The sequence below is a fragment of the Odocoileus virginianus genome, chromosome 11 (genome assembly GCF_023699985.2).
Source record: "Odocoileus virginianus isolate 20LAN1187 ecotype Illinois chromosome 11, Ovbor_1.2, whole genome shotgun sequence".
NCBI lineage: Eukaryota > Metazoa > Chordata > Mammalia > Artiodactyla > Cervidae > Odocoileus > Odocoileus virginianus.
In genome coordinates this window covers 58,071,474-58,095,826 of record NC_069684.1, presented here as the reverse complement: position 1 = coordinate 58,095,826, position 24,353 = coordinate 58,071,474, and the positions used below count along the sequence as shown (strand labels likewise).

Here is a 24,353-nt window from a genome sequence, read left to right as displayed (position 1 = left end):
GTGTAACCCATCCAGGATTGGATGTATGACGAATACAAAAGATAAAAGACCTGGACACTCATTATTAAGTAGGTCCTAATAGTTCCATATAAACAACCACAGTACAAGTTCAATGCTAAGGGCCATTGGTGGAGGGTATGTGCATGCATGCAAAGTCACTTCAGTCATGCCTGGCTCTTTGCAACCCTATGGACTGTAGCTGACTAGGCTCCTCTGTTCATGGGATTCTCCAGGCAAGAATACTGGAGTGGGTTGCCATGCCCTCCTCCAGGGGACCTTCCTGATCCAGGGATGGAACCTGCGCCTCTTATGCCTCCTGCATTGGCAGGTGGGTTCTTTACCATTAGTGATACCAGGCAAGCCCAGTGGAAGGGAAAGTTAATTTAAAAAAATAAACAAATGGAAGCAAGAATAACTTCAGTTATAAAGTTGTATTTGAGGAGAATCTTGAAAGATGAGCAGACTCTCACAAGCTGGAAACTGGGGACATGATGAAAAATTAAGAACTTTCAAACTCTCTTTACATCTCTGACTTTTAGTATTGTGCTTACACAGATCATTTTCCACTCTTTCATGGTTCATTGTTCTCTGATTAAAACACAACACTTTCCTGGTTGAAATTAGCATTGACTGAATATTAGAGCTTAAATTGGGGAGCTATTTCCCAGAGAGAGGAGAGCTGGTCTAGCAAATGACACCTTTATAGTCCTTTTGTGTGCTTGGGTTCAGTCACTGGATTGTGTCCAACTCGGCGATCCCACGGACTGTAGCCTGCCAGGCTCCTCTGTCCATGGGATTCTCCAGACAAGATACTGGAGTGGGTTGCTATTTCCTTCTCCAGGGGATCTTCCCAGCCTGAATCTGCATCTCCTGTGTCTCTTGCATTGGCAGGAGGATTCTTTATCACTGGGCCAACTGGGAAGCCCTCATAGTCCTCTTAGTTATGAACAGAATCCTGGGACATATGACAGTAATACTCTTATAGCGCCAACTTTTTATACATAGTCTGCAACTTAAGGATTGAAAGCAACTGTGTTTGTTTGTTTTTGTTGTTTTGAAGGATGGTTTGCAGAAGCAAACAGAGACCACGCTTATTATCTCACCTATGCTTCCAGGTTTGCCAGGTGGGGATGCTAATAGTTCCTGCATCAGACGGTTATCATTCCAAGTGCAGAGCAATAGTAAAAGCTGTATACATGTTTTAAACAAAGGAACATAAAAATCACACACTCTTAATAAAGTTATCTAATTATTCTTGGGGGGCACACACTTGAACACATACATATGCATCAAGTTCTTTTCCTTAATATTTTAGAGCTGGCTTACTGTCTCTACATGTCTTGGAATTTGTATTTTCTATGAGTAGAAAACCTATAGGTACAATATATTAACCCCCCAAAGGCAATCGGTCATTAAAAAAAAAGTTACTGAATTTTTTTCATGTCTAATTAACAGATGAAACCAAAGGCTGTAATTCAATGATCAGTAACTTCATGACTGCGTTTTCAGCGATGCTGGAGCCTGTGTGTAAAGAATGATGCCCTCTCACCAGTGGTACATCTTTTATCCTTTTTATTTTATTAGCCTATCATATTAATCTACATTGTTTCTGATAACAGTTGATCATGGTACATAGTTCAGTTAACATTTGTCAATTTGCTAATATCTCAACACTCACAGTTAGGCATACAAATGCCGTGTCAAGGACTGTCTTGGGCAATATGACTAGAGAAGGAGCTCAGATCCTATTAGATATAGGGAAAACAATGGGATATAGGGACACAATGAAACTTTTTGTTTGTTTTTGTTGTAATTTTTGGTTGCACCACGTGGCATGTGTGATCTTAATTCCCTGACCAGGGGCTGAACCCACACCCCCTGCTCTGGGAGCATGGAGTCTTAACCACTAGACCACCAGGGAAGTTCCCTAAATGCTTCACTCTTTCATTTTAGGGGATAAAGCTGTTTCAGTAAAAGTGATCTGCACTGACAGAATGGCTGTGGAAGTCAAGGAATAATCAACAGCCTCTTGGTATCATTAACCTGCAAAATTTATGCTTTCTCCAATACTACAACCATTTCTCAAAGAACTCCAGAGCTCCTGCTACACTGAAGAGTGTCTGTGAACATATATGCAACCCTGAGGGACACAGCTGAGGATGGAAGGGTTAGGCTGCTGTCCATTATCACATCACCATCATCACCATCACCACCAGCATCATATCATAGCAAGACCATGCACTGATCAGCATCGGTATCACAGGACCATTCATTGACCACCAGCAGCAGCAGCATCCTTATCATCATCCCAGGACCATTTACTGGCCAGGAACCAGACACTGGGCTAAATTCTCTCAGAGACGTTTTCACTTAGTTCTTTTTTTTTTCATTTATTTTTATTAGTTGGAGGCTAATTACTTTACAATATTGTAGTGGTTTCTGCCATACACTGACATGAATCAGCCATGGATTTACATGTGTTCCCCATCCCGATCCCCCCTCCCGCCTCCCTCCCCATCCCATCCCTCTGGGTCTTCCCAGTGCACCAGCCCCGAGCACTTGTCTCATGCATCCAACCTGGGCTGGTGGTCTGTTCCACCCTTGACAGTATACTTACAGAGACACTATCCCATTTTGCTGATGAGGAAAATGGACAAAAGGAGGTCAAGTAACCAATTTAAGAAGCTGGGAGCTAATAAGCAAGGGAGTCAGGATTCTAACAGAGAGCCGCCTCAGGCCAAGAAGCCTGTCTCCTAACCCTTCCACCTCACAGGCTTCTCAGCTCGGACAGGATTTATGGAAATGAAACGGTGGCTAAAACAGCCAACTCCATAACGCACACCCTGTGGGGTCCATAACGGCGCAGCCCGTGGGGTCAGGAAAGGCCTCGCAAAGGCCATGTTTTGAAATGAAAGCCTCCATGTGCCAAGAGCGAACACACCCCCACACAGGCGCGCGGGAATTTTCTTAGTGTTTTCTCCCCGCTGACACTCTGAACGCAGCATGGGCAGGCGCCCAGGGCCCTGCTCCCTTCAAGTGTTACCAATTCCTGGGCACATTAATAACATAGCTAATATGAAGTCTTTAGAGCCTCCCCATCGGTGACAAATACGACTCAGCCAAATTTCCTGACCACCGAGGCCACGGAGGGACAATTTGGTAGATTTCATCAACAGTTCTAATTATGTCCCTGTCAAGTTGAGAACGAAGTAATCCATAACTGGGGGGTGCGCGCAGACAGTGGCGCAGAAGAGTAATTTATGCCCCAGACATAGGATCCTTTCTGTAGTTACTGTGCACAACGCTTGACTAACAAGTGGGTTCAAAAAGGAATTGATTAGGGAGAACACAGCCCTCTCGCTTGGAGAGGCTTGTCAGGTGGAAGTTTATGAGGAGTTCCGGGGTAATGGCTTCTGGGAAGTCTTGTTTATCTATGCATCCAGAGCTCAGGGCTCCCGACACCTCAGAGCTGCAGGTTGTGAGATACAGGATCCTGGCTTCTAGCCTCTCGCTGACTCTTTGCAAACTGCTTGATTTGAGCCACATCTCTGGAGAGGCTCTGTGGGCAGACTTTTTCAAGTGTGATCAGGAGGGAAGCTGAAGAGCGTGAGCCAATGAACGGTCGACTTAACGGAATAGATTCTTTAAAAATAACAGGTCAATCTTCAGATAGCATCGTCATCAGAGATACAAGGACATCCTTAGAAGGGGGAAGAAAGGACCCTTCGATGACGCTATAAATAATGTGCTAATGGAATGTGCAGAGGAATTGTTAGGAACATACACTGAAATGTCACAATACCCCAGTGCGTGCTCTCCTCTTCAAAAAAACGAAACTACGAGACCAACAATTAGAAAAGAGTAGGGGGAGGAAATCAAAGAAAGGGGATGGAGGGGAGGCTGGGGGAGGGGACATATCATGCAATTTTGAGTGATTTTCCACTGCCATCTATATTGGAATGCGACCCCTGTTCCCTCCAACGGGGTAATTTTATACATGGCATTCTTATTAAATATTTCAAAGGAGGGAGGGGGAGAAGGAGGAGGAGTTATGTGTTTGCTGCCTTTTTTTTTTTTTTCCAAGAGTTAAGGCTGGTAATGTTAGCAGCTGCTTGGTTATTATTACCGATCAGTTGTTAATTAAAATAAAATGAAGCTTCTTAAACTTCAACACCATATTGCAAATTATGCAAAAGACACAACTAATTGCATTATTAGCAAAAATTACATTTAAAAATAGCACCACACAAAGAACTAAAATTATCTAAACTCGCTTTTACCAAATGAAGCCTGAGGAGACAGAACTCCGGGGAAAACAAGGGTTTCTCTGCCTCTCGTTCAATAAGGCAAGAGAGGAGAGAAAAAAAGCCTTAGATGTTGCTACTTAAATATTCACAGAAATAGTAAAGACATTTGAAATTACCTAAGATAAACTATTAGATAACAAATTTAGATCATTCTCACACAGTACACACATAATATACATTTGGATATAATTAATTCTGGGTCACGCACATACAATTTTCCAGGCAATGAATTCAGGAAAACCAGGACTCATTATTATTGCTAAGACTTTCTTGGTCTTTAAATGTAGAGCCTGGACAGAATGGGATAAAAATAAGCCCAGGAACAATGAAAAAGATATTTACTGTTCACTGGGCACTTACCAACAATATACATATACACATTTTTAAAAAAGAAGACCATGATCCATTATTCTTTTTTCCCCAAATTTCTTCACCTGGGTGGGTGACCAAGAGCTGCCAGTGTCTGTAAATGGTTTTTCATACTTAATTTTGTTACACAGAGATGTCAAGGCGTCCACAGGGCCCTTCATGCAGGCTCTCTCATGATGCACGAGTGGCAATTAACTAACGCAAAACAAGACGGTGCATTTGTTTTTACAAGCAAGCACCGCAAAATCACTCTTCTGATACCATTGTGTATTTAATATCATTTTGATTAATTTTTTTCCTTTAATTCCATTCCCTTCTTAGTTATAAAGCTACCATCTTCTCCACTTAAGAAGAGGAGTGCCTTTAGCAAAAACGAAAACACTCTATGGAAAAAGGACAATTGTGGGGAATTCCTTCTTGCTCAACACTGAAACTCCTAAGCTGAATAGAAGTTCCTTTTGACTATTAGTTTTGGCCAGGGTCCTGCCATAGGTGGAAAACATGAGCATTATTCTCTTAATCCAGGAGAGAGACAAGTTTCCTACTGAAATGTCATCCTGCTTCAGAGCCACAGATAGAACACTTTTCATAAGCAGCTGGGCCCAAGGAGCAATTGACAACTCTAGAAATGAGAGCTTGCAAGCTGATGTGGTAAAATGATCAGATAAACGAATAAATTATTCCATCTGATGGTATACCCCAACGTACCAACGTACCAAAATCTGGGGCAGATAAGTCCACTTCAGGTCATTATGGTTTTCTCTACTTCCTTTACCACCATCTTCACTTTCTAACTTATTTCACTTTTTCCCATAGGTCATCCACCATGATTGATGAGAGGAAAGGTCAGTGCTGAGTGGTTGAGAGACCATCACCGCCCTAACACAGTGACAATAGAGGGTTCATGTATTCCTAATTCTTCACCACTTTGCTCCGAGTCCCTAGACCTCTCCACTAACTTCACGTGATGCTGTGCTAGAGTAAGTGATCAAAAACTCTGGAAGGAAAGGGTGGGATGAATTGAGAGAGCAGCATTGAAACATACATATTACTGTATGTAAAACAGACAGCCAGTGGGAAATTGCTGGATAACACAGGGAGCTCAACGCAGTGCTCTGTGACAACCTAGAGCGGTGGGATGGAGTGGGTGTTGGGAGGGAGTTTAAGAGGGAGGGTACATATATATACTTATGGCTGACATGTGTTGTTGTATGGCAGAAGCTAACACAATATTATAATTATCCTCCATTAAAAATAAATTTAAAAGTCACCTGTGAATTGGCCTTTTGTAGATAAAGTTGCATACATTTCCTGAAAGTGTTACACTTCGAATTTTATAAAAAGACCATTCAATCACATATTACTTTCAAAATATATAATTTAGAAAAAACACATCAGGTGGGAAATCCATTTAGTCATAAGGATTCAGTGATAAGATCCACAGCACTTGACATCTGTTCCAAAACTGCAGGGATCATTACCAGCCTTAGCTATAATTTCCTAAGCTATTTGTTCTAATAATAATTATAAGGTATCTCCTTGTAGATCTGTAGGGCTTCCTTGGTAGCTCAGCTGGTAAGGAATCTGTGTGCAATGCAGGAGACCCCGGTTTGATTCCTGGGTCAAGAAGATCCACTGGAGAAGGGACAGGCTACACACTCCAGTATTCTTGGACCTGTTGGCTCAGTTGGTAAAGAATCCACACCTGCAATGCACGAGACCTGGGTTTGATCCCTGGGTTGGGAAGATCCCCCAGAGAAGGGAAAGGCTACAAACTCAGGTATTCTGGCCTGGAGAATTCCATGGACTGTATAGTCCATGGGGTCACAGAGTTGGACACGACTGAACGACTTTCATTTTCATTTGTAGACTTGTAGGCCTTATGGTATTTAGACACCTGACTGCTTCTGGGTAGTTTGGTCATTTTTCAAAATCCAGATGCATTATTTCTGTGAAAAATTTGATGCACACAAACCTGGCCAATTAGTATCCTTATTTGGACAGCAAGGAGATCAAACCAGTCATTCCTTAAGGAAACCAATCCTGAATATTCACTGGAAGGACTGACACTGAAGCTAAAGCTCTAATACTTTGGCCATCTCATGCCTGGAGCCAACTCATGGGAAAAGACCCCGATGCTGGGACAGATTAAAGGCAGGAGAAGGGGGCAACAGAGGATGAGATGGTTGGATGGCTTCACCGACTCAGTGGATGTGAGTTTAAGAAGTCTCTAGGAAATAGTAAAGGTCAAGGAAGCCTGGCATGCTGCAGTCCATGGGGTCACAAAGAGCTGGACAATAACCATTTTTTTAACCCCTCTTCTATAGGAATGGACAATAGATACAGACACTGCTTAAGGCTAAATTTGAGGGAAAGAAAGGTTTTCGGCCTAAATCAAGGTGGTTAATTCAATTACTAAATTCTCTCAGCACAGTTGCCACCTGGGTACTGTGCATCACTGTTCATCTAAAACCTGTTCTTCTGTGAAAACCTGCCAAGAGGTGCTTCTCATTCATAGCTCTACGGAACAAGTGTCAACAACATAGTATGCGTTGAGGCTTGAAGAGAGCCCCAGCTGCCAGTTATGGAGCTATTCTCGGTGCCATGGGAGGTACGGGGCGTTGAATGTCAAGGCTGAGATGAGACCAAGAGTCTCCAGCTCGCCAACCGTACAATCAAGAGGGGGGATAGCACTGTCCAACTACCAGCACTGCAATAGGCATGACGTAATACATGGCACAGCTGATGCATTTTGCAAGCTGGAACACGGAGTGAGAAAGCAGTAGAGACAAAGATGACTTGGGAGGTTTTTTGCGTGTGGATATTGGAGTCTGGTCATTGAGAAAATCGGAGTCAGAGGTGATCACTTGGAAAGGAAAAGAAAATTGTTTGAGGACTGGGTATGCTGAACTTCAGGCAGCACATCCAAGTGGCTTTGACCAGCATTTTGACATGTTACTAAGAATCAGAAGAGAGGGTGAGACCGGAATGTACTACATGTGTGGACATAAGTTCTGAAGCCCTATTCATGGACGAAAGATGATGACAGATGCTAGTGGTTTAGTGGATATAAAACGTTAGCAAAGAAACATGGAGAAATTTAGGTGTGTACAAGGTCACATGAACCTGTCAGTAAGGAAATGGCCATTAGATACAGCAGAGAGTTTCTGAATATAAAGACTGATAGTGATATAAGCTCAAACACGTTTTGAATAATCTACTTTTTCTTACTCCCCTCCCCAACACTTTGTGATTCTGATGTCCTAAAATCATCTTCTTGTTCATCCTTTTGCCGTTCTTTGTAGGTATAATTTTTTTCACAGAATTTTTCAGGTTGTTTTTTAATCTATATGCTGGCTTATTTAAGTGATCATCAATCCTTTCTTTCAAGTTTTTTTTTAAATGTGGACTATTTTTAAAGTCTTTATTGAATTTGTTATACTACTGTTTAGGCAAAGTCTTAACCACTGGACATCAAGGAAGTCCTTTCAATCCTTTAATATTGACTTTTCCTATTATAATTTCCCCCTTTTTGTAGATTCTTGCTTCTTCTCACTTGTCAACATTTCTTTTTTAAGATAGATTTAGAATCACTATATTCTATTCATTTTTGCTTGTCTGAGAAATTATTTTTCTCTCTTTTGATTCTAAATGATTATCTTGTGGGGTACATCATCCTATCACTAGGTTGTAGGTTTTTCATTTCCAGGACTTTGAATGTATCCTACCACTCCCTTCTGGCCTGCAAAGTTTCTGGGGGAAAAGTTAGCTGATAGACTTACAAAAGTTCCCTTGTAACTGATAATCGTTTTTCTCTTGTATACACAATGGAATACTATTCAGCCATTAAAAAAATGGAAATAATACCATTTGCAACAAATGAAGGGATCTAGAGATTATCATACTATGTGAAATAAATCAGACAGAGATATCACTTATATGTGGAATCTAAAAAATAGTACAAATGAACTTACTTACAAAACAGAAACAGACTCACCACCAGACAGACTCACAGACATAGAAAATAAACATTAGTTACCAGAGAGGGATAAATTAGGAATATGGGATTAACAGATGAGTACTACCATGTATAAAACAGATAACAATAAAAATTTACTGTATAGCACAGGGAACTATATTTAATATTTTATAATAAACTACAATGAAAAAGAATAATAATATAGTTATATACATATGTATGCAGTTTCTGTGCTGTGCTCAGTCATGTCTGACTCTTTGCAACCCCATGGACTGTAGCCTGCCAGCCTCTTTGGTCCATGGAATTCTCCAGGCAAGAATACTGGAGTGGGTTTTCATTTCCTCCTCTAGGGGATCTTCCCAACCCAGGGATCAAACCCAAGTCACTTGCATCCCCTCCACTGGCAGGCAGATTCTTCACCAGTGTCATGTGGGAAGCCTATATATATATATATATATATATATACACACACACACATAGACATACATGCATATCACCTAACCACTTTCCTATACACCTGAAACCAACACAATACTGTAAATCAACTGTACTTTAACAAAAAAAAAAGGGGGATGTGAGGACTGAGAAAAGATCAATGGATTGCATGACTGGAAGTGGACCACAGGGTCATCAACGGAAGGGAAGGTTGAGGCAGCACCAGGTCACAAGGAGTCAAGGAGCAGGTTGCCAAGACTCCATGGAGATCAGGTGCATGAAATGTTTTTATAAGAATGTTGATGATGAAAAAATGAGAAAAGACAGGCAGCTATCCGAGCAGAGATCATGATGTGGGAAAGTTTTTGTTTGTTTCTTTGCTTTTTTTTTTTTTTTTTTTCTATGTTGGAAAGGCATCCTTGGAATTGGAAGAGTCCAGCACTTTGGAGAGACTAAGGGATGGAGTTGAATCTTAGAAAACATAGGAAGACCCGGGTTCAGCTTAGGCAGAAAGATGCATCTCACCGGAGATGGGAGAGGAGATGCCTAGAGCTCTGTTTAACTTGACAAAGGAAAAGAGTGGCAAGATGAAGTGTGGCACACTTCTGGGCTTTGTAAAGAATTATAAGCTACCAGCAACAGGAATCATGTAAAAGAGCAAAGTTCAAAAAATATAAGGCGGTAATACTTCCATTACAACATTTAATGAGAATGTAGCTAAAGGCATTCTTTGATGTCTTACAAACAAAATAACTGCTAGATTTATTAAAGTTGCTACTGTTTATCCTACTGTTCTAGAATCATGTGCATTTAGCTCAATAGAGTCACATTGTTTCAGAGTTTGGGAGGGGGGAAAATGCATGCTCAGTTATAACTTTGCCTCCCACACAAGTAATATTCTGGGAGCTCTGCTGCTGCTAAGTCGCTTCAGTGGTGCACGACTCTGTGCAGCCCCGTAGACGGCAGCCCACCAGGCCCCCCGGTCTCTGGGATTCTCCAGGCAAGAACACTGGAGTGGGTTGCCATTTCCCTCTCCATCTGGGAGCTCTAGGTCCTGCTTATACAGAGTAAAGGAAGCAGCCAATGCTGCTGTTGTAACAAAAATCTGGATTGGAAAAATTAGAAATAAATTTTTATCACCAGACTGATTTTCAAACCTAACAAAAATAATGAAGGTAACCGCTAAGTTTGTGATACCGTGAAGTCCCAACTTAGACATACTAACAGTAAATTATTTAAAAAACAAAACTTCCTTGTCCTTTAGTTTCCTTTATTTTGACTACACGTGTGAGCTTTGCAAGGAAAAACCCAGCTCTTTTAGTCTTTCCAATATGTGAACTTGAGGACAGGGAGAATAAAATGAAATGAGAAAATTAGGTAACTCTCTCCCCAAGGAGTTAAAATCCATCAGCAGTGAGTCATGGAATTTAACTGCACATCCCTTATTATTTTATGTTTTTTTTTTCAAAACTGTTTTTCTTTCTACAATCACAGGCCAAGCAAGACCATAATCTCCCAGCAGGAGCCTGGCATCAGCACAATGGCACGACCAGCCCAGCAGCAGGAAGGCAGGCAATCTCCCTGCTAGCCCTCTTTGTTGTATAAAAAGGGCTTGGCATGAGTGCATCTGACAATGGCCACCAACCATTTCTTACTTTTTCCTGAGCCATACTCAGTATCAAAAAGGCATCAAGGGGTGCGGTGGTTCCCTAACACACTGTGGCAGGAGAGTTAGCCCAGCAGGCAAACATTTTGGCTAATCTGAAATCCTTGTGCAGCAAACGTGACAAGACAATTGCAAAAGGAGAGACTGGTGGATGGCTGGAACTGGTTTGGGTGACAGTCAGAAAAGATGGGGAGAGAAGGTAAATAGCTAAGAATGATAATCCCAGATAACAGAGACTGCTAGATACACAGACACACACAGACACACACACACACACACACACACACACACACACACATTCACGCAGAGAAGAAAAGGCAAAAGCTTCCAAACTTTAGTACTGGGCAGATCAAGCATGTGCATAAGTGCTCTCTCAGTCGTGTCCGACTCTTCGCAACCCACTGGGGCTGTAGCCCACCAGGTTCCTCTGTCCATGGAATTGTCCAGGTGGGAACACTGGAGTGGGTTGCCATTTCCCCTTCCAAGGGATCCTCCCAACACATGAGACCACCTCATAATAAGAAATACCAAATAAACTACTCAATGACAAAGCATCATTCCACTCCCAAGTAAATATACACTTAACTTTGAAAATGGTAACCCTTTCCATAGACATGTCTGGTTTTTAGAATCCAGAAGTATCATCTCCTGCATGAATTAATGTGCTGATATCTAATCATCATTGCTGGGCGAATCAGTGATAGAGGACCAGAAAATCCCAGGGTAAGCCAATGATGGTGTGTGCCTTGGACCAAAGGTTCCCTCAATTCAACAGGTGGTCAAGAGGATTCAAGGTGGGCTGGAGAAGATGGGGAATCGTCTTGAAAGGCAATAGGGAGCTGAAAAGCAGACTGATGGTGTCTTGACCACAGCATCTAGCACGCTGGGTACCAGCCAGTGGAAAGATGGCCTTTCTGTGAGATGGGCCGGGAGCTATCCTTTGTAAGACTCACAATTTTAAAAGATTAATTCTGTCTAACAGTTGTGGGTGCAGACTTCTTAGAAAGTAGGTTACAAGGTCAGCCAGCTTTCAGAAGCTTTACATTGTTGGGATTTTTTTTATAGGGAGAGTAGACTTAGGGTGGTATGTGGCTAAAAGCCCTACTATAACCCAGACTGGGAGGATAAGTTTTTTTAAAATTCTGTTTCCCCAAAATTACCTCTTCAGTTATTGAACTGGGCCTGAGAAAGCATGACCAAAGCTTTTGTGTTCTTTCCATAGCACAAAAAAGAAAGTTGAAACAACTTTCTCCTGCCTTAGACCTGACTCCTAGCAGAGCCTCTGAAACCAGATATGCAGAAGGAAGAATGGGATGGTTTCCCATCTACTCCTATCATTTTTCACTGTCATCACATGAAACTTGGTTCTGATTCTGGCAACAAAGGAAATCAGCAATGGTGTGACATTAACCACTGGTTTGTTTTTCAGTCTACAGAAGTGCTGTCTTTAGTAGATGAAGATCACAGGGCTGACAATGAGGACACATGTCCTTTGTCACTTTCTCCCATATTGATATAATGACTTTGAAACCTTGACACTCTTTTTCTGGTAACACAGTGACTAGAGGCACACATTGTTGTTAAGATACTTGATGCATTTTAGGAGTATACACTGTGACATTATTAAAAAAGAACGACTGGCCTAGACAGGAATTGAATACATGACTTTGGCCTCAATTCCGCACGTTCTAACTAACTACCTATAAGTTTACTATAAATGGTAATTCCTAAGGTTGAAATAATTGGTTAACAATGGATAGCTATTATTAACTGATCCAAACTTGCCTGGGTAACCTCTTCGTTAAAGGGTACTTGACGCAGGACATGGAAGCAACCTAGATGTCCATCGGCAGATGAATGGATAAGAAAGCTGTGGTGCATATACACAATGGAATATTACTCAGCTATTAAAAAGAATGCATTTGAATCAGTTCTAATGAGGTGGATGAAACCGGAGCCTATTATACAGAGTGAAGTAAGTCAGAAAGAAAAGCACCAATACAGTATATTAACACATATATATGGAATTTAGAAAAATGGTAATGATGACACTATATGTAAGACAGCAAGAGACACAGACGTAAAGAACAGACTTTTGGACTCTGTGGGAGAAGGCGAGGGTGGGATGATTTGAGAGAATAGCATTGAATCATGTATATTATTACATGTGAAAGAGATCACCAGTCCAGGTTTGATGCATGAGACAAGGCGCTCAGGGCTGGTGCACTGGCATGACCCAGAGGGATGGGATGGGGAGAGAGGTGGGAGGGGGGTTCAGGATGGGGAACACATGTACACCCATGGCTGATTCATGTCAATGTATGGCAAAAACCACTACACTATTTTAAAGTAATTAGCCTCCAATTAAAATAAATAAATTCAAACAAACAAATCAACAAAAAGGGTACTTGACGATATTTAAATACGATTCCCCCCCCCTCCCCCCGCCAATTTCTGGAGAGGGAGCAATAGGAGGAGAATTAGGGAGAGGGGGAAGAGATGAGATGGAGACAGAGACAGAAGCAGAGGGAGAGAGCGAGAAGCAGACACTCGGGGCAGACTCCCAGCAGTGCCTTCCAGCAGCCCTTTCCCCTTCTCCGGAGTCTTAGCGCACAGGAGCAGCTCGGTCTCCGGGGCGCACCTCTCAGTCTGTAACTCGGGGCTCACAGCCTGGTCAACCCTGGTTTCACATTCTCCTTGCCCTGGGGGATTCTAGAGGAATTCAATCAGGAAGGAAACAGTAGACGTTCATGAACACGGGGCAACAACAGCTGCCAACTTCACTTAGGATGGAACGTTAACAGAAAGGAACAAGGTCTGGGAGCATTTCGTTGCCCACTTGGGAGAGCGTTAGGAATAATGTCTCCTCTGGACAGGGGCAGGCCAGGTGGAAATCTAACCAATGAGACAGCTAGCTTAGGGCAGGTTCACTTTATCATGCTAACTAACACCTCTTAAACATACCCCCTCTCCACCACCCTGCAGGGGCACATGTGCTCATAGTTTGGAATAAAAAACAAAAAGGCAAGTGTCTGGTTCTAACGTAAAACCTTTGGGAAATGTACATGCTAATGCTTCTTCACCCAGATCCAGTGAATGATGCAAATCTAAGTTTTCAAAAATAAATCTTTGTCTTTTCAAATGGAAAACAAGAAAATATCTGGGGTTAGGATGGCCTAGATGAGTTTTTACAAAAGGAACAAATATCTCATAATGAGGTCCAGTTTTTATATCTAGTGTTCATTCCTCAAACTTAAATTAAGAAACCCTCTTAATATAAAATAGATTTTTGGCCATTAAAGAGAATAAAATTAATTTGTCTAGAAGCTCACTGCCAGACTGAACAAAGTAAAGCTGGAAGAGATGTCTCTCCACTATTCACACTGGCAAGGGAGACTAAAACAGAATACCTAGCAAGCGAAGATCATTCTTGACGCAGGACAGTCTCAATTAGGAAAATCTACACCATAAGTCAACTCATGGGGTTCAGTATTAGACAAGATTCTTAACTTCTCTTTGTTTTTCTTCCTCAAAATTGAATTTATAACCTCATACTGGGCTTCCCTGGTGGCTCAGCTGGTAAAGAATCCCCCTGCAATGTGGGAGACCTGGGTTCAATCCCTGGGTTGGGAAGATCTCCCGGAGAAGGGAACAGATAACCACTCCAGTATTCTGGCCTAGAGAATTCCATGGTCGGTATAATTCCATGGGGTCACAAAGAGTCGGACACGACTGAGCGACTCTCACTTTCACTGCAGCTCAAGAGAACCCTGATTTTCATGATTTGGTTAAGGCATGGCTTACAAGGGAAGTCGGGCACAGGTCTGCGGGTACCCATCCATTCTGTGCTAGCAAGGTGCTCACTGCCCAGAGACCCCATTAGGAAAAAGGGCCACGTGATGTCTGAACTGAAAGCCGTCACAAAGAGACACCAGGGCAGCTACGGCTGAGATGCTATCAATATCTGTCCTCAGAGCATCAGAGGCCAGCAAAGTCCTCTGTCACAAACAACACTTCTCTCTCCAACCCACAGTATCTTTAAAGCAGGAGGCAGATGGACTTCCTGCCTGGAGATAAGACGTCCACCCAACTGTCACCCAGGACTCCAGTTAAGTGGTATGTGATGCACTTAGAAAATAACCCAGCTGGAGAGACCAACCTGGCCATTTTACCAGTTGTAAATGGGTTATTCATGGGAAGACTTGCATCTTCATCTATCCATTGACAAGAAAGCACTATTAATCTGAGAAGCAAAAGTTCTATGGACTTGACAGTGTATATATCCAGAAAACTTGGAAGACGTAAACCCTGGCTGAAGACTTGTTTTATCGCCTCATGTGCCAGATGTTAGCTAACATACACACATTGTGTGTGTGTGTGTGGGGGGGGGGGGGGGCGGTGCGATTATTCTTCTAAGACATGGTGGAATGTCATAAAAGGTCATGAACTAAACTGGAATCCAGGGTTTATAGCTGTGAAATATGCATTATCAAAAGCCTTGCTCGTGAACAAACACTAGGAATGATTCATCCTTCTTTCTTTTTGCCTTGAAGGAAATAAAATTACCTGGTCCTCAATTCATGATGACCAGGCAGTCAAACAGACCATCTTAGTTACTTCACAGCTTAGACAAGGATGCAAAACAAACAAGAAAGAAAAAAAAAATTCTTTTCTTTTTTAAAAAAGTTTGTTTCCATGCATCTTTTCAACACTGTTCTAACAAAAGGACCTATTAAGACATATTGCCGTGTTTTGTTCCTTTGTCCTGTTTTTCCTGAGTTATAGGAAATTTTTTTTTTCAACACTAACATGAAAAGCAGGGAGTTTCGAAATTGTGGTTTTATTAACGAATGGAAGATCACCTTTCTCAACAGGGCTTTACAAAATATTCCATCAGCCGAAGTGTGAGGCAGGTCGGAGAGACTAACTTTTCCAAGGTATTAAATTAAAAGATGTTGAATTAAGTTAAATGCCCCACATTGAATTGACATTTCCCCCTTTTTAAATGCAAGCTAAGATTGATGAAAAATACCACTTATCTACATTAAGGGTCAAAATCTCCAGCAAAAGGAGCTTCTGGTTCAACATGTCAGAGCAGAGTCAGTCTTCCATAATCCAGGGACCAGGACGCGGATCACATTCTGATGATCCAATTAATGGTCGGATACTTTGCAATCATCTAGCAAGCAAGGCCCCTAACAGATTGTGGGGCTGTAACATCAATTTCTTAAGTGCATTTAAAGGATTACAAATGTTAGTCCTGGCTCGAGATTGAAACACCTATTGAGGTGCTCTGAACCACATTACTGTAATTGGGTACCTTGAATTAATGCCATTTCTTCTGATGGGTGAGTTGAATACATTGGAATTAAGAGTTCTTTCAGTGGTATGTCACTATCCCATTCTTTCTTCCTTTTTCTGTTTCCTTGGACCATAAATCCGAATTGAAATAACCCTTTTTTTTTAAATCCAGATAGCTTTAATTACAGCCCTCAGGAAGCCAAGTATTGTCCTAATTTTACCTCATGCACTGTTTGGGTGCTTTCTCCCTTGGCTTGTTATCTTAACAGGCAGTGCTTAGCAGATGAAAATACAATTCTTTTCTTAACAAGGGAATGAGGGGAAGGGAAAAGGGAGTGAAAGAATCCTTCTTCTTCTCTTTCCTTCCAGCCAGATGAACCTCTTTAAGAACACAGAGGATAGTAACGAGAAACAGTTTTGGGTTTTTGCGGTTTTTTTTTTTTTTTTTTTAATTTTGTCATGTTTCCTTCCTAACTGCACAAACACATTCTTTCCCTACCTCCCCCCCAAGCCCATCAGGAGATGATACGACTGGAATGAATCTCACAAGTCACTTCAGTCCAGGCTGCTTTGTCAGCAGAGCAGTTTTCATTATTCTTCAGCATAGCATCTTTCTCTCTAAGCTGGGCGTGTCAAGGTCTATGACTCTAGTATGTGACGAAGTGGTGGTCCTTCATTCGTAGCCTTTCTTTCAGAGCCTTCATTCATAGCCCCATAACTGTAGGGCTGAAGGGTCCACATACAGACACTGGGCATCTGGTTGGCAGGAGACACGCTCTGCCCACCAAAGCTCCAGAAGACAGCAATATGTTTGGGGAGTGAAAGGATGACAGCTCCCTTCTTGCCCCCTCCTTTAGCTCTTGCGTGTGTGAGCGTGAGTCGCTTCTGTTGTGTCTGACTCTGTGTGACCCCATGGGCGGTAGCCTGCCAGGTTCCTCTGTCCATGGGATTCTCCAGGCATGAATTCTGGAGTGAGCAGCCATGCCCTTAAGGCTCCAGGGCATCTTCCTGACCCAGCGAGCAAACCTGCATCTCTTAGTCTCCTGTACTGGCAGGCGGGTTCTTTACCACGAGCGCCATCTGTAGCTCTTAGATATTTTTAAATATCATAAATAAATGCTGTTCCAAAGTGTTGAAATAGGAGACAGCATTTCTCAACCTCAGCACCACTGAGATTTGGGGCCAGGTCATTTTGTGCTGCAGGAGCTTCCTTGTGAGTTGTGGAAAGTTTAGCACCACCCTCAGCCTCTACCCAATAGATACCAGCAGTAGCTACCCAGCTGGGACAACCAAAAATGTCTCCAGAAATTGCCAAATATCTCCCCGGGAGGCAAAATCACCCCCGACTGAGAAACACCGGATGAGAGGGACCTAGCAACCAGAAGCATACCCTGCACTTTGTCATCTCCTCTGCCAAATATGGGCCTCCTTGGGGGCTCAGATGGTAAAGAATCTGCCTGCAATGCAGGAGACCTGGGTTCAGTCCCTGGGTCGGGAAGATCCCTTGTAGGAGGGCATGGCAACCCACTCCAATATTCTTGCCTGGAGAATCCCATTGATAGAGGAGCCTGGCGGGCTATAGTCAATATGTTTGCAAAGAGTCGGACAGGACCAAGTGACTAACATGTCCACTTTTCTGCCAAATATGATTCTGGGATTAAAAAAAAAAGCAGCAGCAACACAGAGCCGTAAAAACGGCTACCTTGAGGACCCAGGCCTCCATGAACAGGTGAACTGTTTCCCTACCTGTGGGCTAGAGTAGTTGGCTTGCTGGGTTCAGTAGTTCATACCAAGCTAGATAGGAGGAGTTTCCTCTGAATTTTTTTTTTTTGACTCATTAGATCGCCCTGCTCAAAATGATTTACACACAGATAATTAAACTTAAGCCCCAAGGACTAGTTAACTGTTTAGCAGTGTATACATTTCATAAAACCATTTCCATACATCTAGTTTTAAATTCATTAACAAAAATTAATAGCTATGCAGTGCTCTCCATCGCGCAGCAGGTTGCTATGGGAAGCTGGCTAAATTACCCCTTTCTATCACTCCGCCAGCGATCTCAGAGACAGTTAAACTTTGCTGCGCTGGAAATGTTGCCTACCAATTTACAGCAAAGCTCATATTTACTATATTTAGTGTGAATCATTGACTGAACTTCAGAAAATATTTGTCTCTGTTTGGTGTGCCTCTGGAACATTCCATCAGCTTTAAAGCACAGTGCGTGCACTTTTTGCAGCCTTGGAAAAACGAGTGAGAAGCATTTAATAGACAATATTAGCTTTGAATATGTATTAGGAATGTATTTTTCCCTCATATATCTTTCATCTTAAAGCCTCCTAAATGTGCTTAAATATCTTGTGTTTATTTTTTCCCCCTCTTGGTATGTTTTTACAGGGAGAAAAATGCCTTTCTGATATGGTACCTATGACCCACTCATTATCTCTTTATTTCTGAATACCAGTATAATAAGACAAATTAGACAGTAAATCTCTTCTCTATAAACTTATTCTGACCTTTATACTCATTTTAGGGTTTTTGGTAATTAAAAAAACATTTTTGGCTGCCCCCGCAGCATGTGGGCCCTTAGTTTTCCAACCAGGAATAGAACCTGTGCCCCTGCATTGGAAGGTGGAGTCTTAACCACTAGATCATCATGGAAGTCCATGACTTTTGGTAATTTAAAGCATACTTTCTGTTAAAAATAATCTTCATACTCTGCTTCAATCATATGTCACCAGTATTTACAGTGTTCAAGTTTGAAAGAGGGTCAGAGTGAACTAATTCATTGTTTACACTCAAAATCCTAGGTGGCCCAGTCCCACGAAGGTAGTACAAAGCCCTGTATCGTTCGTTCTGAGCACTTATCTTAATCTTAATAACTAGCCAGACAAGTGACTCCAGAGTCTGGGGCTTATCAACTGGAATTCGTCACATGAACCCAAGAGAAGACAAGAAATATATTATATAACCACGCCATACAAATTGTTATCTTTTGATATTTAAAGGCATGCGTTCAAAAGCCTATAGGAGACTTTCATTTATAAATTTATTTATCCTCTGCCGAACCCAAATTCCACTTGTTCATATTAAATTGGATAGCACGTGAACAGAAACGCTCTTGTTGGGTGTTATCTGCAAGCAGTATTTACTCCCAGGAGATCAAAAGGATTCTTCCTGCTTCATTTCAGCACTGGCTATCAGGAACAATCTGCTTGAAAACCTAGCTTTGATACCGATTATTTGGGAAACTGATTAAAAAGGAAATAAAAAGGCCCGTGTTCTTTAACCATTCAGAAATGCCAACGGCTTTAGCTGAATTTTCAGTGTCTTCCCCATTAGGAGGCTGTCTGGATTCCTTCAGTAGAGGCTTACACAAACAGCAACGTTACGCCAGACACACTACGGTTTTCCCAGATCATGTCCTGAGTTAAAAATAGGATGTGACTCTTAACTGTACCACATTGAAGGTATCTTCTTCAAGAGTGGCAAGAAGCTTATTTAGTTTCTTTTGGGACAGACGATTTATTATGAATCTTTCTAATTATACCTTCAGAATTTTTACTCTAAATGAATTGAGGCTCTAAGAGGTGTAATATACTTGTTTTTGCCTCTTTCTACAAGATGTACTTAGGTTACAGAACATTTTACTATGTCTATAATGAACTAAATATATTTTACTGAGATTTCAAAAAAAATATGTTTAAAAATGTATGTTTAAATTGTAAATAATTAGCATCTTCAAAGTAAATATTTTCTTTAAAATCACCCTTTTGGAATTTTTTTCCAAATTAAATGAATTGTGAAACTATTTGACAGCTGCGTTTTAACTTTTTACCTACATTGTAAACTCGAATATACATTTCAATAAATACTACCTAATTACTTTTCCACCTTTTCAGGAGAAAATATTAACTCATTAGTTATTTTAAGAATTCTTAACATTAAGACCATATTACTTCTGGTGAGAGTGGGGTAAGTTCATTAATATCTGCATTCTTAAAAGAGATATAGTTGCTACTCAATTATCATACGTAGTTTCAAAATAAAGACCTCATATCAAATTGCGTTAGGTCTGGAAACAGGCTGACAATAAGATTTGGTGATCAGACATATGTGTGTGTAACTTTGGTCTGATAATTATATAATTTACTGGGTTCATATCTCCCTTCTATCAATCATTGAAGGTACATTTTTGTGACATTTCAATACACACAAAATGAAAGGTAGCGGAAATATGAAAAGAATATAATATGTATCATTTTCCCTAGATTACACTCTTCCTATAATCTGTAATAAATAGCCTGCTATTTTCCAAATTGGGAATGAGAAAAACTGATGGTATTGATTATAGGTTTTGTACTTCTCACTGATTCTACTGATGAAGAGTTTACCAAGAAAGAGTCAGAATCTAAAAAAAGAGTGGGTATATGTATATGCAAAACTGATTTACTTGATTGTACACCTGAAACTAATACAACATTGTCAATCAACTACACACTAATAAAAATTTAAAATAAATGAATAAATAAAACAGATAACCAAAAAGGACCTACTGTATACCCGCAGGATTCTGCTTAATATTCTGTAATAACCCAAATGGGAGAAAAATATGAAACAGGATAGATAGATGTCTATGAAAGACTGAATCACTTTGCTATACACCTGAAATTAACACATTGTTAATCAACTATGTTCCAATATAAAATAAAACTTCTAAAAAATCTGCAATTATAATGAGTGAGCCCTATTCATATGTTAAAAAAAAATAAGATCATTTTAAAAAGGGTCAAAAAGATCTATGGAAACATCACTTTATCACTTTGTTAATATGTAGGAGGGCCTTTCCAGTGGCTCATCGATAAAGAATCAACTGGTACTGCAGGAGACCCAGGTTTGATCCCAAGGTTGGGAAGATTCCCTGGAGAAGGAAATGGTAACCCAGTCCAGTTTTCTTGCCTGGAGAATTCCATGGACAGAGGAGCCTGGTGGGCTACCGTCCATATGGTTTCAAACAGTCAGACAGGATTGAGCAACTGAACACATAATATCTAAGGGCTTGGATATCACTGTACTTTATCAAGACTAAAACAGGAAATGTTGACGGATGTTTCATCTCGTCTTGAAAAGTGACCTTCTAGAAATCTGTATATGAACATAAAAAAATATCGCAGTGGTAATGTACATGTATTCAGAGGCATAGTTTACTTAAATAATATGTGTAGGGCTTCCCTGGTGGCTGAATGGCAAAGAATCAGCCTGCCATTGCAGGAGACACAGGTTTGATCCCTGTTCTGGGAAGATCTACATGACACAGAGCAACTAAGCCTGGGAGCCGTAACTACTAAAGACTGCGCGTCCTAGAGCCCGTGCTCCACAACAAGAGAAGCCAGAAGCCCGCCTGCCACACCGAGACAGTAGTCCCTGCTCGGTGCAACTAGAGAAAAACCCATGCAGCAAGAAGACCCAGCACATCCAAAAATGTGTGTGTGTGTGTGTGTGTGTAAAACTCTCTCCACCAATGTGATATTTTGCTTTTACTGAATGCAATTTATACTTGATCAAATATTGTGATGTAATCATACTTTTTCTAGACTCTTCTTGGGAGTCCTCGCAGGACAAAGCAAGAAAGGTTAAAGACCCGTGCCTAATTAGAATGATAACTTCCTTGTAAAGAATGAATAAATGCACTTTCCAGAGAGCCCACTCACTCCCCAAAGCTGCCTGCTCTGAGTCAGTATGACCCCTTAAGCCAACAAGATACATTTTCTAGTCTTCTGGTTTGGCATCAAAATCAGTTCTGAAATATAGCAGAGAATTGTTGTCTACCAATAGGCAGAAGTGTACATCTCCCTCTGCCCATACTAAGGTTCCTTTTATTTTTTCCTGAATATTATAGAAGCAAATAAGACACAAATATTAAGAAACTGGCATCTAAAGAGGGAAAAAGTTGGGCTACATTGGCTCAGACAGTAAACAATCGGCCTGAAATGCTGGAGCCCTGGGTTTGATCCCTGGGTTGGGAAGATCTCCTGGAGGAGGGCATGGCAACCCATTCTAGTGTTCTTGCCTGGAGAATCCCCATGGACAGAGGTGCCTGGTGGGCTACAGTCCACGGGGTCACAAAGAATTGGACATAGCTGAGCAACTCAGCACAACACAGCAGAGCACACTGATTTTAATTTTATTTAATAAAGAAATTAAGAATCGCTAAATGACTCAGCCAAAACCTTGACACATGGGCTTTAGAGTGGTCAGTAAGAAAGAGAAGCAATCAAGAAAGAACTAGATGAATGCATTGTTGCTGAGAAGTTTACCAGATAAATCAATAAAGATTCAAAGAGAAGAGAAATGTTTCAAAAAGGGTGCTTTTTACTTGGTCTACTTGAGATTTAAGCGATGTTCCTTTTAAATATTTTTCAGTCTGAGTCCTTCACTTTTGAAATTCATTAGTTACCAGCTTTAAAGACGTTGGTGGTAAACACTGGCTTCTTCACAGACACTACAGCTACATGCTGGCTTCTTGACACTCTCTCTTATAAAGATGTTAATAAAGAACCAATATTAGCTAATCAAGATAATGAACACAACAGTGGTAAGCAGGACACTATAAAGGAAATTCCTTGGTGTAGAAACTGTGGTACACCAATTAGCAATCAAAGACAAAAGATCAGAGAGTTTTGATACAATTGTGAATATAGCTATTTATCGTCTCAATTTTTTAATTTGAAAAAAAATCAGAAGTCAACTAAATTTTTTTTGCATTGGTAGTTTAACACAAATAAATCTGCATTACAGGCAGATCTATTTCCTAGAATATTACTGCTTATTATATATATTTTGGGCTTTGCTGGTGGTGGTTCAAATGGTAAAGAATCTGCCTGCAATGTGGGAGACCTGGGTTTGATCCCTGGGTTGGGAAGATCCCCTGGAGGAGGGCATGGCAACCCCCTCCAGTATTCTTGCGTGGAAAACCCCCATGGACAGAGTAGCCTGGCAGGCTACAGTCCATAGGGTCACAAAGAGTCGGACATGACGGAGTGACTAAGCATAGCACACAGCACATATATATGTTGGCAATTTAACACATATTGCGGTTTATTTCTACAATGAGATGTTTGACTCCTGGAAGCCAAGAAAGTATTTTTTTGCTACTCTGTTTATTAATTGTTGTTGTTTAGTTGCTAAGTCATGTCCGACACTTTGTGACCCCATGGACGATAGCGCGCCAGGCTCCTCTGTCCATGGGATTTCCCAGGCAAGAACACTGGAGTGGGCTGCCATTTCCTTCTCCAGGGGATCTTCCTGACCCCGGGATCGAACCAGGAGCTCCTGCATTACAGGCAGATTCTTTACCACTGAGACACCAGGGAGGCCCTTGTTTATCAATAATAACATTCAAAATTTAACACAGGAAAATGGGCACTTATATACTATAACTATACTGAATTTGAGACTTATGAGTTTCTTAAAAATCATAGAATTGTAGAGAAAAAATATTTAGTTGACTAATATGATTTTTTTTTCAAATTAAGAAATTAAGACCATAAATAGCTAAGAATCAAATCCAAGGTCAGGAAATCCAGCTCCAAAGATGGAACTCATTCGCCTTCATCTGTCTTCTGATTTCCCATAAGAGTTCTTTCCAGATTAAGATTTATTTTGTCCACTTGATGGAAACACGGTTAGGTCCTTCGAACAATGTTCCTACTCACAATTTCAGGACATGGTATTCACTAGACATCCATTCCACATATTTTCTAAAGTGGGACTTCATAGAAATATCTTTAACCTTGAATAACTAAACCCATTAGGACTCCTACCCTTTGAAGCCTGATTCCAAAACTGGTAACACTTCACACTTTTGCCAAGCACACAACCACATGTCAAAAATGTTTAACCCTGACAGGTATATATTATGCTAAAGAAATGAATCAAGTTAAAGGTGGAAAATAGCCTGACTTCTTTTGTAGAGCAGTGTCTACAGGAGAGCTGGCTGACTAGTATCAAAGTGAAATGAGAAGCTCTCCAAATCCAAGCTTAACATCAGAGCTGACTTTACGCCCTTATCAGAGCCCCCAGTGTGTGCTGCCAGTGGGCTTCTGAATACCCAGCATGAATGACGTCACACCCAACCTCAAAAATGTTCAATGGTGCATGTTCTTACCTACTAAATAATAAAGCCCAAACTTTTGTATGATATTTGAGATCTTTCTGTTTTGACCATTTTGTGTCTACTTAGCAATCCCACTCAGTTTCTACAAACACCTCCACTGGATTGTGCTCATTTTTCTCTTTC

The 24,353-nt window shown here is 41.1% G+C and overlaps 1 protein-coding gene and 1 non-coding gene across 9 annotated transcripts in view; both read right to left on the bottom strand.

Moving 5' to 3' along the window:
- The window catches only part of ESRRG (estrogen related receptor gamma), a 625,441-nt gene that overhangs the window by 357,317 nt on the left and 243,771 nt on the right, over positions 1–24,353 (bottom strand). The gene's annotated exons all lie outside the window — the stretch shown is intronic.
- Positions 23,356–23,427, bottom strand: TRNAY-GUA (transfer RNA tyrosine (anticodon GUA)). The gene has a single exon. It is a non-coding gene; the product is annotated as a tRNA-Tyr (tRNA).